A 13,753-nucleotide genomic window follows, 5' to 3' on the forward strand; every position below is an offset into this window, starting at 1 on the left:
ATCAAGGTACCACTTTTGTGCTGTGAGGTGGGATAAGCTAGCAGGTGTGTGTATGTGTCTAGCTGATGGGAGGCAGATGTCTGTAGACTTTCCCTGATGCTTTTCTATAGAGTCTCCTGGTACCATTGATGAATACATAACTGATCTATTCAGCAAATGGCTACAGTTTGTTTATGATATGTTCTGATTAGCCTTGTCTCTGATGTTTGCAAAAGTTGTAAATATAAGCTGACTGTAGCTCACTCCATAGGGCTTCTGATTAAAGTTATATAGCAATCAACTCCCTCAAAGTCCATCATATGTTTGAATCTTATTGAAGTCTATGCTTATCCCCTAGATTAAAACTGCTACATAGACACTTGGAGAAAATGCTTCACTCGTTCCTTAAAAAAACTGATGTGAGGCAATCAAGTCACTGAAGGGAACACAGAGCAGGTCATGTAAGAGGATTCAATTCTATATGAAATATTGGGCTAAGGAATAAATGGAATTTCGAAACCAGACTCAATGCTCTATCCTTAGTGTCACTTCTATGCAGAGAGGAGAAGACCAAGAAAACATGTAGAATTAGCTTCTCTAATTCAGACTTCTCAAATAAACCAGTTTCATATATTATTAATTAAAAAATGTTTTTTATTTCTTCAAAAAAAAATGCAATATATGTGCAGAATGTGCAGGTTTGTTACAAAGGTATACATGTGCCATGGATGTTTGCTTCACCTATTGACCAATTCTCTAAGTTGTCACCCCCAATTCCCCAACAGGCCCTGGTATGTGGTGTTCTTCTCTCTGTGTCCATGTGTTCTCACTGTTCAACTCTCACTTATGAGTGAGAACATGCAGTGTTTGGTTTTCTGTTCCAGTGTTAGTTTGCTAAGGATGATGGCTTTCAGCTTCATCTATGTCCCTGCAAAGGACATGATCTCATTCCTTTTTATGACTGCATAGTATTCCATGGTGTATATGTACCACATTTTCTTTATCCAGTTTATCATTGATGGCCATTTGGGTTGGTTCCATGTCTTTGCTATTGTAAACAGTACTGCAACAAACATATGTGTGCATATGTCTTTATAGTAGAATGATTTATAATCCTTTGGGTGTACATGCAGTAATAAGATTGCTGGGTCAAATAGATTTCTGGTTCTATATCCTTAAGGAATTGCCACACTATCTTCCACAACGATCGAACTAATTTATATTCCCACCAACAGTGGAAAAGCCTTCCTATTTCTCCACAGCCTTTCCAGCATCTATTGTTTCCCGACTTTTTAATAATCGCCATTCTGACTGGCATGAAATAGTATCGCATTGTGGTTTCGATTTGCATTTCTCTGATCAGTGATGTTGAGTTTTTCTGCATATGTTTGTTAGCTGTATGAATGTCTTATTTTGAGAAGTATCTGTTGATATCCTTTGCCCACTTTTTGATGGGGTTGTTTTTTTCCCCATAAATTCGTTTAAGTTTATTGTAAATTCTGGGTACTAGACCTTTGTCAGGTGGATAGATTGCAAAAAACATGTGGAGTGCTTCATGAATTTGCATATCATCCTTGCACAGGGGCCATGCTAATCTCCATATTATTCTAATTTTAGTATATGTGCCGCCAAAGCAAGCACTTATTAATAATTTTATATTGCTGTGTAACACATTTCCATAAAGTTAATGTCTTGAAACAATGTAAATTTAGTCAAGTAAAGCTTAGCTAGGCCTATGCTCAGGATGTCCTAAAGCTGGAATCAAGGCAGTATCTGAGTTGTATTTCTTCTAGAGCTTAGAGTCTCTTTGTCTAAGTTCATATAACTGAAAGAATTTAGCTCCTTGTGGCTCTAGGACTGAGGTTCTTGCTTTCTTGTTGGCTGTCAGTCAGGGTTGCTGTCAACAAGTAGAGGTCACCCAGAGTTCCCCGACACCTAACTCTCTCACAGGCCTCATAACATAGTAGCTCATGTCTTCAAGGCCAGGAAGAGAATCACTCAGTTCCGTTTGCTATGCTGGAGCCTTACGTGGTAGACCATGGTCATGGGAGTGGCTGTCCTCAATTTGTCATATTTTATTAGCTAGAAGTAATCAGATTCCACCTGTACTCAGGAGCAGGAGATTATGAAAAAGTACTACTTATTAGAGGCCATCTCAGAATGAAAATTGCTATCTGAACATTTGAAGGCCTTGAGTGTAGCTGAAAGAAATATGTCTTTCTCCTTAATTTTTTAAAATATTGAGGCATCCATTGAAAAGTTTTCAATAATTAGTTTTTTCTGTGTCTTTTCAGATTAGTTCAAGTAGCTATAGGAAGATGGACCTAAATAGTGAAAGAGTAACTATGCATTGTGATGACTCCTGTCAATGAGAATTTTCCAGTGAAGATTGCCTTTATTTGTATGGAGGCACATTTTAACTGGGCACCCATATTATGCTAGGCAATATCATGTAAAGAGCCATATTTAATCCTCACAGTGAGATGATGCTATTTTCACTTTCAGTTATTGAAAACAAGGCCCAGAGAAATAAACAATATCCTCCATCTGGATCATGCCTGCTGTAGGAACAGGAAGCAGGCTCTGCTCATGTCTGGATATCTGTTGCTTTCAGATCACAGACAATCAGTCATTGCTCATCACACAGCTGCTAAGTTGGTGTGATCAGGACTGAAACCCCAGTGCCTCTGACTTTAAAGCCTATGCTGCTCCACTTCACCACAGCATCCTTTTCATCAAAGTCAGGAATTCCCCTGTTTTATCTTGGATCTCTGTCAGCTGATCCTGAGTGGTCGTTGTTCATGTTACTCACCATCTGTGTTATCAGTAGGAGTGCTTCTGATATTACAGAAGGTGGACCATGCATCAGAAAACGGTTACAAAGTGGCAAAACTGACCTGACTGGAGATGTAGTCAGAGGGGAGGAAGGGAGGGTGGGACAGGTCAAGGTTGTGACCAGAAAGGCACTCACTGTGGGAGCAAAATATGAACACTCAGTGATCCTGATAAATAATATTTTAGTGCAATATTTTTAAAATGAAATTTTAAAAAAATCCGTGATGAAGAAAATATCAACATTGTAAATAAAGATGGATCTCACCCTGCACTTTCCAGGCTCATCTCACTCAACTTCATTCTCGTTACCTTGCAGCCCTGTGAGGAGACAGAAGCCAGAAAGAATGAGACCAGAGGAAAAAAACCTCTCCTACTCCCATTTCCACGGGTTTCTAGGAACAGGATGAGGGACACCCAAGGGAATTCCCATCTGTAGAGAGCAGATTCCAGAGGAGTGACTATGAGCTCTAGGAAAAGCGCAGAAGCTTGCCCATGGGAAGATAAGGACTCTGTTCCGGTCTGGACACCAGCACTAACTCACTGTGTGGTTTGGGACTAGCCCTTTTCTTTGGGCCTCAGTGTACTCATTTTTAAAATGGGAGTTTTTAAATGAATGCTCTCTGGGGTCCCTTCCAACTCAGACATTCTAGAAGGCTGTGGACTAGCAGATCCCAGGGAGAATACTCTGTTTTTTGCTCTAGGTTGGAAGTGCAGAGTTCCAGAGAAAACTTTTCAGTGAGTCAAACATGGACATCTTCTGTCTATTGACCTGCTGGCCTCTTTTCTCTTTCCTTTGATGGTTAGTGTGCCACAAGAAGAGGCTAGTGGTCAGTTTCCATTGGTCCCTAGAAGTCAGGTCCATGGAAGGGTGACTGAAGCACTTAACTTTTTATAAGTCTAGAACGTAAGAGCTGACAGTATAACATTGGCCAGCTAGGTCATAATTGGGTTTGTACTAAACATAATAACTACTTCAATTAGCCGGGCATAGTGGCACATACCTGTAGTCTTAGCTCCTTGGGAGGCCAGGTAAGATGATTACCTGATTCTGGGAGGTCAAGGGAATACAGACCCATGATCTTGCCACTGCACTCCAGCCCAGATGACAGAGTAAGACCCCGTCTCAAAAAAATCAGTCAAACAAACACGCAAAGATAATAGCTGCTGTGTATGGATCTGTAATTGTGTAATAATATCTGAGAGGCAGTATATCGTAGTGGTCTATCCCTGCACGTAGCTGCTGGTATAGTGTTCTGTTTCTGCCTCTTACCAGGAGCATTGGTCGGAGTGCAGCCAAGATGCAGAGCACACAGTTTACTTCAATCATCGGAATTTAATAGGAATTATTGTTCAAGAGGTATAACGTTGTTACTCAGGTAACTGAAAGTGTAAGAAGAAAACTCGAAGGTGTATCACAGAGGTAGCAGCTGCAGGACACACGACAGCCCCTACGACGGACAGAACAAAATGAGTGTGAGACAGTCAAATCTTTGAACCGTAGTAGAGGACCCCTGAAGCAAACACAGAGACCTCTGAGAAGATGGCTGGCTGGCTGGGGTTGTGTGTTGGAGGCACAAGATTGTGCTCGTCTTGCAAGTGGTGGAAAAACCGCAGAGTGGGTTCAGCTACCGCAAGTGGAAAAGATTGCTTCCGGCAGGGAGAACGAGGGTGGCTGGGGGAACAGCAAGGGCACAAAAAGCGACGTGAGCGACAGACAGTAAGGGGCGTGTCACTTTAGCCTTGTAGAGCATAATGGGAATCAAGTTGACAAAGCAAAAATGTGCTTTGCTGAACCTCAGGCCCAGCTCCACAAAGCAGTCGACAGAAGGGTGGGTTTAGAGCTGAGAGTCCATGACTTAATAACTGGCACACTAGATACTTGACCTTAAACAAATCACCCGACCTTTCTGTGCATGCATTTACTCATCTGTGAAAAAGAAATAATAATGAAATCCTCTAAATAGGGTTGTTTATCGAGGTTAAATTAGTTAAGACACAAATGTGCTTAAAACAGTTCCTTCAGTGCCCAATAAGCTACTGGGCACTTCAGTTAAAATAAGTGCCCAATAAGATTTACCTGTGTGATGGTTACTTTTACTGTATCAACTTGACTGGGTTAAGAGCTGCCTAGATAGCTAGGCGGGTAAAGCATTATTGCCAGGTGTGTCTGTGGGAGTATTTCCCGAAGAGATCAGAATTTCAATCGGTAGACTGAGTGAAGAAGACACACTCTCACCAGTATAGGTTGGTACCACCTAATGTGTTGAGGACCTTAATAGAACAAAAAGGAAGAGGAAGGGTAAATTTGCTCTGTGTGAGCTGGGACATGCATCTTCTTTCATCCTCAGACGTTGGCACTTCTGGTTCTCAGCCTTCTTATTTGAACTAAATTACATCACCAGCTTTCTTGGTTCTCCAGCTTGCAGATGGCAGATGGTGGGACTTCTTGGCCTTCATAATTGTGTGAACCCATTCCCATTATAAATCTGACATGTCTGTGTGTATACATACATATATATATATACACACATATAATATGTGTGTGTATACATATGCATATACACATACACACACATATACATATATATCTTCTATTGGTTCTGTTTCTCTGGATAACCCTGAATTATACAATCTGGTATTACTATATAAAGGAAAGAGCAAATATGTCTGCCTTGCCCAAGGCATTAGATTCACATTTTCCTTACATTTTGTGGCTTAATTTCCAGAGTAATTCTGAGAAGTGAATGTCATCTTCCTGAAGCTTATACAGATGTGTCCCATTCAAAGACCACCCTCTTTATACAGTAATGTGCTGCTTCCCCTGGGTCAAGAAACACAAGGCAATTCTCATTCTTATTGTACCACTCATGAAGAGTTAAGCTAGACATTACTGTCCTTAAACCTCAGATAATTCACCTGTAAAATGAGAATAAAATGCTTGGAACACATGATCAAACGTGATAAAAATAGCATGATCGATCTCAATGGCAAGTCCAGCAAGATAAAATAGTGAGAGGAGAACATGAAGTACTCTACAGTACGGTCTGCTTTAACACAACATATGTGTTCCTATAAATTACAGCACTGTGCAAAAGTATGCCAGAAAAACCACAAGACTTATGAAAAAAATGGGGTTACAACATTTTAAAAACCTGATCGATGACACACAATCACAAAGAAAGGCATCTAATAAAAACACTAGTGGAGGTGTACATGTGTTAAATGGTTAAGATGTACTTAAATAACAGAATAAACATGACATTTTACTTACAGAAGACGGAGTTTGCTTGTGGAAGTGGGTGCCAGCAGGGGGCAGCTTGTGAGTCCCTGTGAAATGGAGACTGGAGTTGATCAGAAATCAGAGAGAAAGTTCTAACACCAGATGTGAATGGGTGTGCCTCATAACGCACTCAGTGATCTGCCATAGCTGGTAGATGTATGGAGGTGTGTGTATTTTGCATATTCCTATAAACCCTGGGTCAGCTGTATGCGGTTCCTAGCAGATGAAATAATGCACAGGCAAAGATATATTCACAGTGTGCTCCAACTGTTTCCTAATATACTGATTATGCCAGAAGAAATGCAGAGTTTCAAAACAAATGTTACAGCAAAACCGACAGTTTTTAGGCTTGATCAAGTGTTCCAAACTTAGCCAGAAAAATACACGATGAAAGAGACACGAGTTAACAGCCATGTGGCTTAGAACATCCTCTGAGTTGGCAATCAGCACAGTGTGGAACCAGTGTACTGGGTTAATGAAAACCCAGGTTGCACTGAGAACATATATAGTATGACAAGAGCAACAATAATAATAATAAAGAAATTCACAGACAGGGATCTGGTTGAAGATTATGCTAATTAATCCAACACACAATTAGAGAGAATTTCTTTTGTGCTAGGCAGAGCCAGCACCTTCCTGGCAGAAGAACCTGATCTGCTGAAATGACCGACCACAGAAAATATTGCCTATATCTTAAGGCTCGTGTATGCCATTAGTTTCCCTGTGAGGAAGGTGCTCTGGGGATTAGCTGTGACAATCCTGGACAATTCCCGGAGCGGGTCAGGGCTTAACCAGGGGTTAAGGCAGTTAGATTCTGGCCCAAAGCGTTTTCCACTGGACAGTGCTGTGGCTTCCCTGTGGCTTCTGATGGGAGAATCTGTATCTTCATTTCTCTGGTAACTCAGTAAGTCATCAATGCTAAGTCCTCTTTAAGCGACTAAGTAGGCCAGACTCTCTTGGGCATAGTGACATTAATTAGTCACAGCAGGGTCTGTGTCTAGATACTTTGGACTAGAACCAACATCTGTCGAAATAATGATGTTAAAACTAAGCGTTCGTTCTGCAGGGGTTCTGCCCTCCCTGCCGCCCCTCCCCAGTAGATGCATCCCCTCCGTCTTTGTACATGCAGGGCCTCATTCTTTGTATCACAATGTGGGGTAATTGTTGTAGGTTCAACTGCCTGTCTCCCTCACTGACTGAGAGTTCCCAGGGAGCAGAGACTGGGCTTTATTCATCTCAGCACCACAGGGATCTAGTGCAGGGTTTACACATAAAAGATACTCATGATGTCAGCTCCATGAGAACAGAGACCATGTGCTCATGTCAGTCCTTGGTGTTTAAGCCAGTCTCTGGCATCAAGGAGCCATGCAGCACATATTTGTTGACTGAAAGCATGATCCTTAATGAAAGGTCATTTCCATTACATCAGTTAATTAAATAAAAATATATCTGTTCAAAATTATGTGGTCAATGAAAAAAAAAATTCCAAGGGCTCCTTAATGATGTGGGAAAATGTTCAGAGTATAATGCTGAGTTTAAGAAAAAAAAAAACAAAAACAAAACCAAAATACAAAAAATCAAACAGGCTAGGTGTGGTGGCTCACTCCTGTAATCCCCACACCTGAGGTCAGCAGTTTGTGAGGTGGGAGGATCAGCTGAGGTCAGGAGTTTGAGACCAGCCTGGCCAACATGTGAAACCCTGTCTCTAACTAACTAAAAATACACACACACACACACACACACACACACACACACACACACACACACACACACAATTAGCCAGGCCTGGTGGTGTGTACCTATAGTCTCAGCTACCTAGGAAGCTGAGGAGGCAAGAGAATCTCTTGAACCTGGGAGGTGAAGGTTGCAGTGAGCCCAGATTGTGCCATTGCACTCCAGCCTGGGCAACAAGAGTGAAACTCCATCTCCAAACAAACAAACAAACAAACAACAACAACAACAACAACAACAACAAAAAGGCTGAAAATATGTAGATTCAGAATGATACCCATCATGTTAAAGAAATGCCCTCTGGTTTAGATGGTTATCTCTGTGTTATGAGATTTGGGGTGACATTTACTCACATCATTATACCTTTAGATCATTTTACAAATTATTTAAAGTAAGCCTTCATTATTTTAAAAATGGGGAAGAAAATGTTTTAAGAGCAAGTCATTTCATCAGGTGCTTTAGTTGGTGTGTTTGTTCAGTGGGTACTTTTAGGGATAGGATGACTTCTGAGAAAGGAACATTTCATAGAATTGTTTTCTTTGCCTTCAGAAGGCCAAATTTTCTATAAGTTTGATGATTCTGGTAATTCTCACATTAATTGGTGGCCTCTTTAGTGAGTGGTGCCCTGAGGAAGAGCATCTATATTTCTGGGTTTCTATTACAGAGGCAAAAAGGAATCCAGGAACAGAAGGGCCTTCCAGCCTTGTTTTATATTGCTTTGTTTATTTTAATTGTCTGGCTTTGCTCTAAATTGTGCCGGGGGGTGGTACAAAATTAAAATATACTCACATTGACTAAATCATTGACTGGCAATCATTTCCAGAGATTTTTTTTTTAAACTCTGAATTCTGTGTTCTATGGAAGGCATTAGTTTCATATGTTTATTTTCATTTCATTATCATGTATGCCATTTTAAAAAAGAAAAGAAAATAAAACCATCTCTATGAATATAAATCCTTTTCCTAATAATAGATGTAATCACTTGACATAATAGACCAGGGGTCAGCATAATACTCACCACAGTTCAATTCTGTCCCATAGCCTGCTTTCATATGGCCTATTAGCCAAGGCTGGACTATCAGCTAAGACTGTTTTTCATATTTTTAAATGACTGAAAACAATTTTTTTAAAAAATGTTTCATGACATGGAAATTACACGAAATTCGAATTTCAGTGTTGATAAATAAAGTTTTATTGGAACACAGCCATGCCAATTTGTTTGCATATTGTCCATACAGCAGGCTTTTACTCTGCGATAGAATTGAGTAGTTGTCATGGAGACCAAATGGTTTGCAAGCCTGGAATATGTACTCCCTGGCCTTTTATAGAAACAGTTTGCTGACTCCTGTTATAGACCTAGGTCAGTATTAAAAGGAAAGTTGGAAAGACTTCAACCTGTATAAAGATGAAGGTAGATCAGACTGAGAAACAGTCAGAATTTTGAGCTAGAAGAAATTGGGAAGGCATACCACTGAGTCCCATTGTGACATGGTTCAGGCCTCCATTCACTCATCTGGAATAATGCCAGCAGCCTAGGAACCTGTTCCAGCCTCTCCTCCTGATAGATGTACTACATGCCTACAGTCCAACCCACTGCTCCCTGCCATCCTCACACAACTGTGCCAAAGTTATCCTTGCAAAGGGAAACTGTGGTCGCATTACTTTCCTGCTTACAGCCTCCAGGGGCTCTGGATAGTCTATGGCAGTGGCCCTTGCTCTGTGCTTTGAGGAGTTCCGGATTCCTTGGAGGAATGTGTAAGGTACAGAGATGGTGTGTGAGGATTCGCTGAGTGAGCAGGGTTGGGGATCTTTCTCTCTGTGCCCCCATTTCAACCAGGAAAGCTCTATTTTTGCCTTATTTGTATATTATATTGAATTTGGAGAGCGGATTCTATTGTTTAACAAAATAGCTGGAAAGCCACTAGTGGGTAAAACTTAAGCCTCTTGTCCTGGTCCTGTGTGATCTGGTGTGATAGACACAGTGCCAACCAAGTACTTGTGTATTTCCTTTAATTTCTGAGCCTCCCTTGCAGGGAATGGTGTTATATGACAAGTTGCCAACAAACATTGAGTAAAAGTGACTCCCACCACTTCTGGGCTGAGAGAGCTGAGAACTGGTATACTGCCTCCATTTCTCCTTTACCTTGGTAACCTTGCAGGCTACTTGTCAGAATGATAGCTGAGATGATAGATCATGCATTAGCCCAGGGTCCCGAATGGCCATATGGAACACTATCTCCACCCTCACGTATTTTAGACAGTACAATTAAATAAAAAGCAAACTACTGCAGTAGAAAATCCCTGGAATTTGGGGGGTTTATATTACTGGAGAATAGCATTCCATGTGGCCCTTGTTTATCTGTCATTTATCACTTGGTTGGCTGATGTGTTACGTGGTTGGTTGCTTAATTAATTTAACAGCAACAACAAATATATATGAAAAGCCTAGTGTATATTATGCTAAGTAGTGAGAATATAAATATCTATCAGCTGTAGCTCCCAACCTCAAGGAGTTTATAGTTGAGTGACTTTCTTTCCATAGCTCCATAGCTAAGCCCTATCCCACACAAACCCTGAATCTTCCTCATTCTAAGCTGTTTGTGTATCCCAAACTCACCCAAACAATTTGTTCATCAACCCTTTGTCTAAACTTCTATTGTCTGTGGATTGAGAAATCCCAGGATCTGAACAACTAACTAATGATATAACATGACTAAAACACACTGTAATCGTGCCTATTGGTCACAAATCCGTGAAATCATTATGAAAGAAAGAAAACAGAGCCTAGTGGAGGAAACTTAGCCTAAAACAATTCAATCAGCGTGTCAGATGACCCAAGGAAGAGTGAAAACTGCCATCCCTCATTCTGATGCCTTCATTTTATGGTGCAAAACATCCAGATGCTAAGAAAAACATCTGGAGCTTTTCCGTCTGTGATGGTGGGAACGTTCTACATCTCATCTGCTCTGTCATATCTGGCAGCAGCTAGACACACGTGACTATTGAACAATTAAAACGAGACTAATGTGACGGAGGAACTAAATTTCTAACTTAATTCGCTTTTAATTCACTTCAGTTTAAACAGCCATGTGTGACTAGTGGCTACCTTATTGACCAATGTGACTCGAGAAAATATTTAGCTCTGTTTATTTAATTCTTTTTGTTAGCATAGCCTAAATACAATAAGCTTAAAAAATACAACCATAAACACATTTTCAAATAACACAAAAGAGGTTATCACTAGCTAAATGCTAAGACTTAATACTTTTCCTTTAAGCCTCTTTTGGTGCTTCGCTCAATTAACACAGCTCTGGGTTATAACCCAGGACACTAGACCAAAATTCAAGGTGGCTAGGTCAAGTGGTCCCCTCTGTCTCTAAGACCTCTGGCATCATGGTGTTTCTCAAACAGCAGAGCAATAAATTCAATAGTAATATTGGAAGTATTCAAATAAACATTTTCAAACTATGTATGTATTTATTTTAATAAAATAAAATATTAAAAGCTCAATATATGGCAGGCACTATTATTCTAGGTATTTGGATTATGTCAGTGAACAAATCAGAAAAAGACCCCTGACTTTCTGGAGCTTACCTTTTACAACACAATACATATGATAAATAGATGAATTGCATGGTATATTAGAAATACTATTTAGAATGAAATCGAGCAGAATAAGAAAAGGATAAACAGTGATATTTTAGCAATGACTGACTTAAAATGTGAAAGATTCATCAGCTAATCTGGGGAAGAAGCATTCTAGCATTAACTTCTATTTCTCTGAAAAGTGTCATACTCCAAGGTCTCAAAGAAGGGCAGGCATTGGCCTGGACAGCATCCTGAGTATGTCTGAACCATAGACCAGAGCATCTGTACTTGGAGGTTGTAGGCAGGAGGCAGGTGCATCAGTGAACTGAGCAGGAGGTGATCTTGCAAGTCTGGGTCTTTCTGGGCTGATGGCACTTTTATAATAAATAACTTTGCCCTTTCCCTATGCATCTCTTAGCAAAGAAGTGTGGGATGTAAAAAAATGATACAGATAGAAGACTGGGTAGGAGAGGGTGGTTCCCTGGAAAAGGCCCCACCCTCAAGACTAAAGACCCATATCCCTAAATGAGGACAGGAACCCCCGTTTTCACACCCAAAAAGTTGCCTTTTGCCTCACCATGCCCACTATCCTGCACCCATATAAACCCCAAGCCCCAGGCTCCAATAGCAGACCAGCTAGCCAGCAAACCAGCAGATGAGCAGAATGACAGAAAGATGTGGCAGAGAAAGAGAGAAGAGGAGAAACATCTGAAATGCTGAGAGGAGTTTGGCCGGGGGCAGTTAGAGAGGAGTCCAGACACTGAGTGGCTGGCTCCAGTGGAAGATCACCTTCCCACTCCATCCCCACCTTGCAACTCCCTATCCAACCTGCAGGAGAGCCACCTCCACCACTCAATAAAACCTCACATTCATCCTTCAAGCCCTTTGTGACCTGATTTTTTCCAGGATGCTGGGCAAGAGCTTAGGATGCAAAAAGCTGTCACCTGGCTTTCTGCCCTTGTGAAAAATGGAGTCTATTGAGCTGGTTAACACTCAAGCCGTCTGCAGGCAGAGCTAAAAGAACTTTGTAACACTGGGCTTCAGGCACCTACCCCTAGACAGTACTGTGGGGCTAGAGCCCAAAGTGCTTGCTCTGACCTCCCTGACCTCTGCATCTGTCCATCTGCGTGCTCTCCCTCCTGCAAGGGGTTTGAGCAGCAGGGTGACCAAGCAGGCGAGGCACCCCCCTTTTGCATGTCCTGCAAGAGGGATCAGGGAACTCCCCTGTTTCAGAAAAATGCATGTCATCCTGGTTACCAGAACTTCAGCCTTCTAGATGGCTTCTCACCTTCAAAGATATGGGGACCTTTCTAGATATCACTTCCCTTATAGATCACAAAGTGATCTCACTGAATGATTTCTAAATGCACCTTCATCTCTAATACTCTCTAACTCTCAGAAAGATTGAAAACACACAAAGTGTGGTAGTTTGCTAGGGCTTCCATAACAAAGAACCACAGATTGGGTAGATGAGACAACATAAATTTATTTTCTCACAGTTCTGGGAGCCAGAAGTCCAAGATCAAGGTGTCAGCAGAGTTTGTTCCTTTGGAGGGTTGGGAGGGAGAATCTGCTCCAAGCCGCTCCCCAGCCTCTGGGGGTTTTCTGGGAATCTTGGTCATTCTTTGGCTTACAGAATCATGACCCCAGTTCCTGTCTTCATCTTCACATGGTGTTCTCCCTGTGTGCATTCTGTGTCCAAGTTTTCCTTTTATTGTAAGGCCACCAGTCATATTAGATAAGGGGTCCACCCTGCTCCATGATGACTTCATCTTTACTTAACCAGTTGCATATGCAATCACACTAGTTCCAAAGAACTTCACATTCTGAGGTTCTAGAGTTTGGAACTTCAACATAGGACTTTCAGGGGGACACAATTCAACCCATAACAAGAAGATAAGATCAATAAATGGAGTCTGCTACAGAGTACACCTGTCCCTCTTCTTTATAACACCAGAGGGGTTTTCCCCAAAACACTTTGCTCTACACCGTTGGGTGGCCATATCAGGAGTGCCTTGTTGAACGGCTTCAGAAATCATGTTGACATGAAAGACATTGATATTATAATGATTTTTAGAGTGGAAAAGAAAAAAAAATTGGATCTTTTTCTTCTAGAAATGGATGTCTATTTTCAAAATATTGTATTGGCAGCTTCAGCAGAAGCAATCTATCGCCTGAGAAGGAGGAGCTGAGCCAACATGCGCATGGAGATATCAATACAAGTCTGGAGTTATACATAAGCAGAGGGAGTTCTGACAGGGAGCCGGGCAGCCTGCCACACAAGGAGCTTTCTTACAAAAGGCAGTGTTTCATTTCCCTTAGAAATGGCTAAGGGGTTGT

At 41.3% G+C, this 13,753-nt stretch overlaps 1 non-coding gene across 1 annotated transcript; it reads right to left on the reverse strand.

Moving 5' to 3' along the window:
* Positions 1-1,516: 1,516 nt before the first annotated feature.
* LOC120362065 (U6 spliceosomal RNA) lies at positions 1,517-1,620 on the reverse strand. The gene has a single exon (XR_005578070.1). It is a non-coding gene; the product is annotated as a U6 spliceosomal RNA (small nuclear RNA).
* Positions 1,621-13,753: the final 12,133 nt, after the last annotated feature.

The sequence above is a fragment of the Saimiri boliviensis genome, chromosome 1, assembly GCF_048565385.1.
Source record: "Saimiri boliviensis isolate mSaiBol1 chromosome 1, mSaiBol1.pri, whole genome shotgun sequence".
NCBI classification, from domain to species: domain Eukaryota; kingdom Metazoa; phylum Chordata; class Mammalia; order Primates; family Cebidae; genus Saimiri; species Saimiri boliviensis.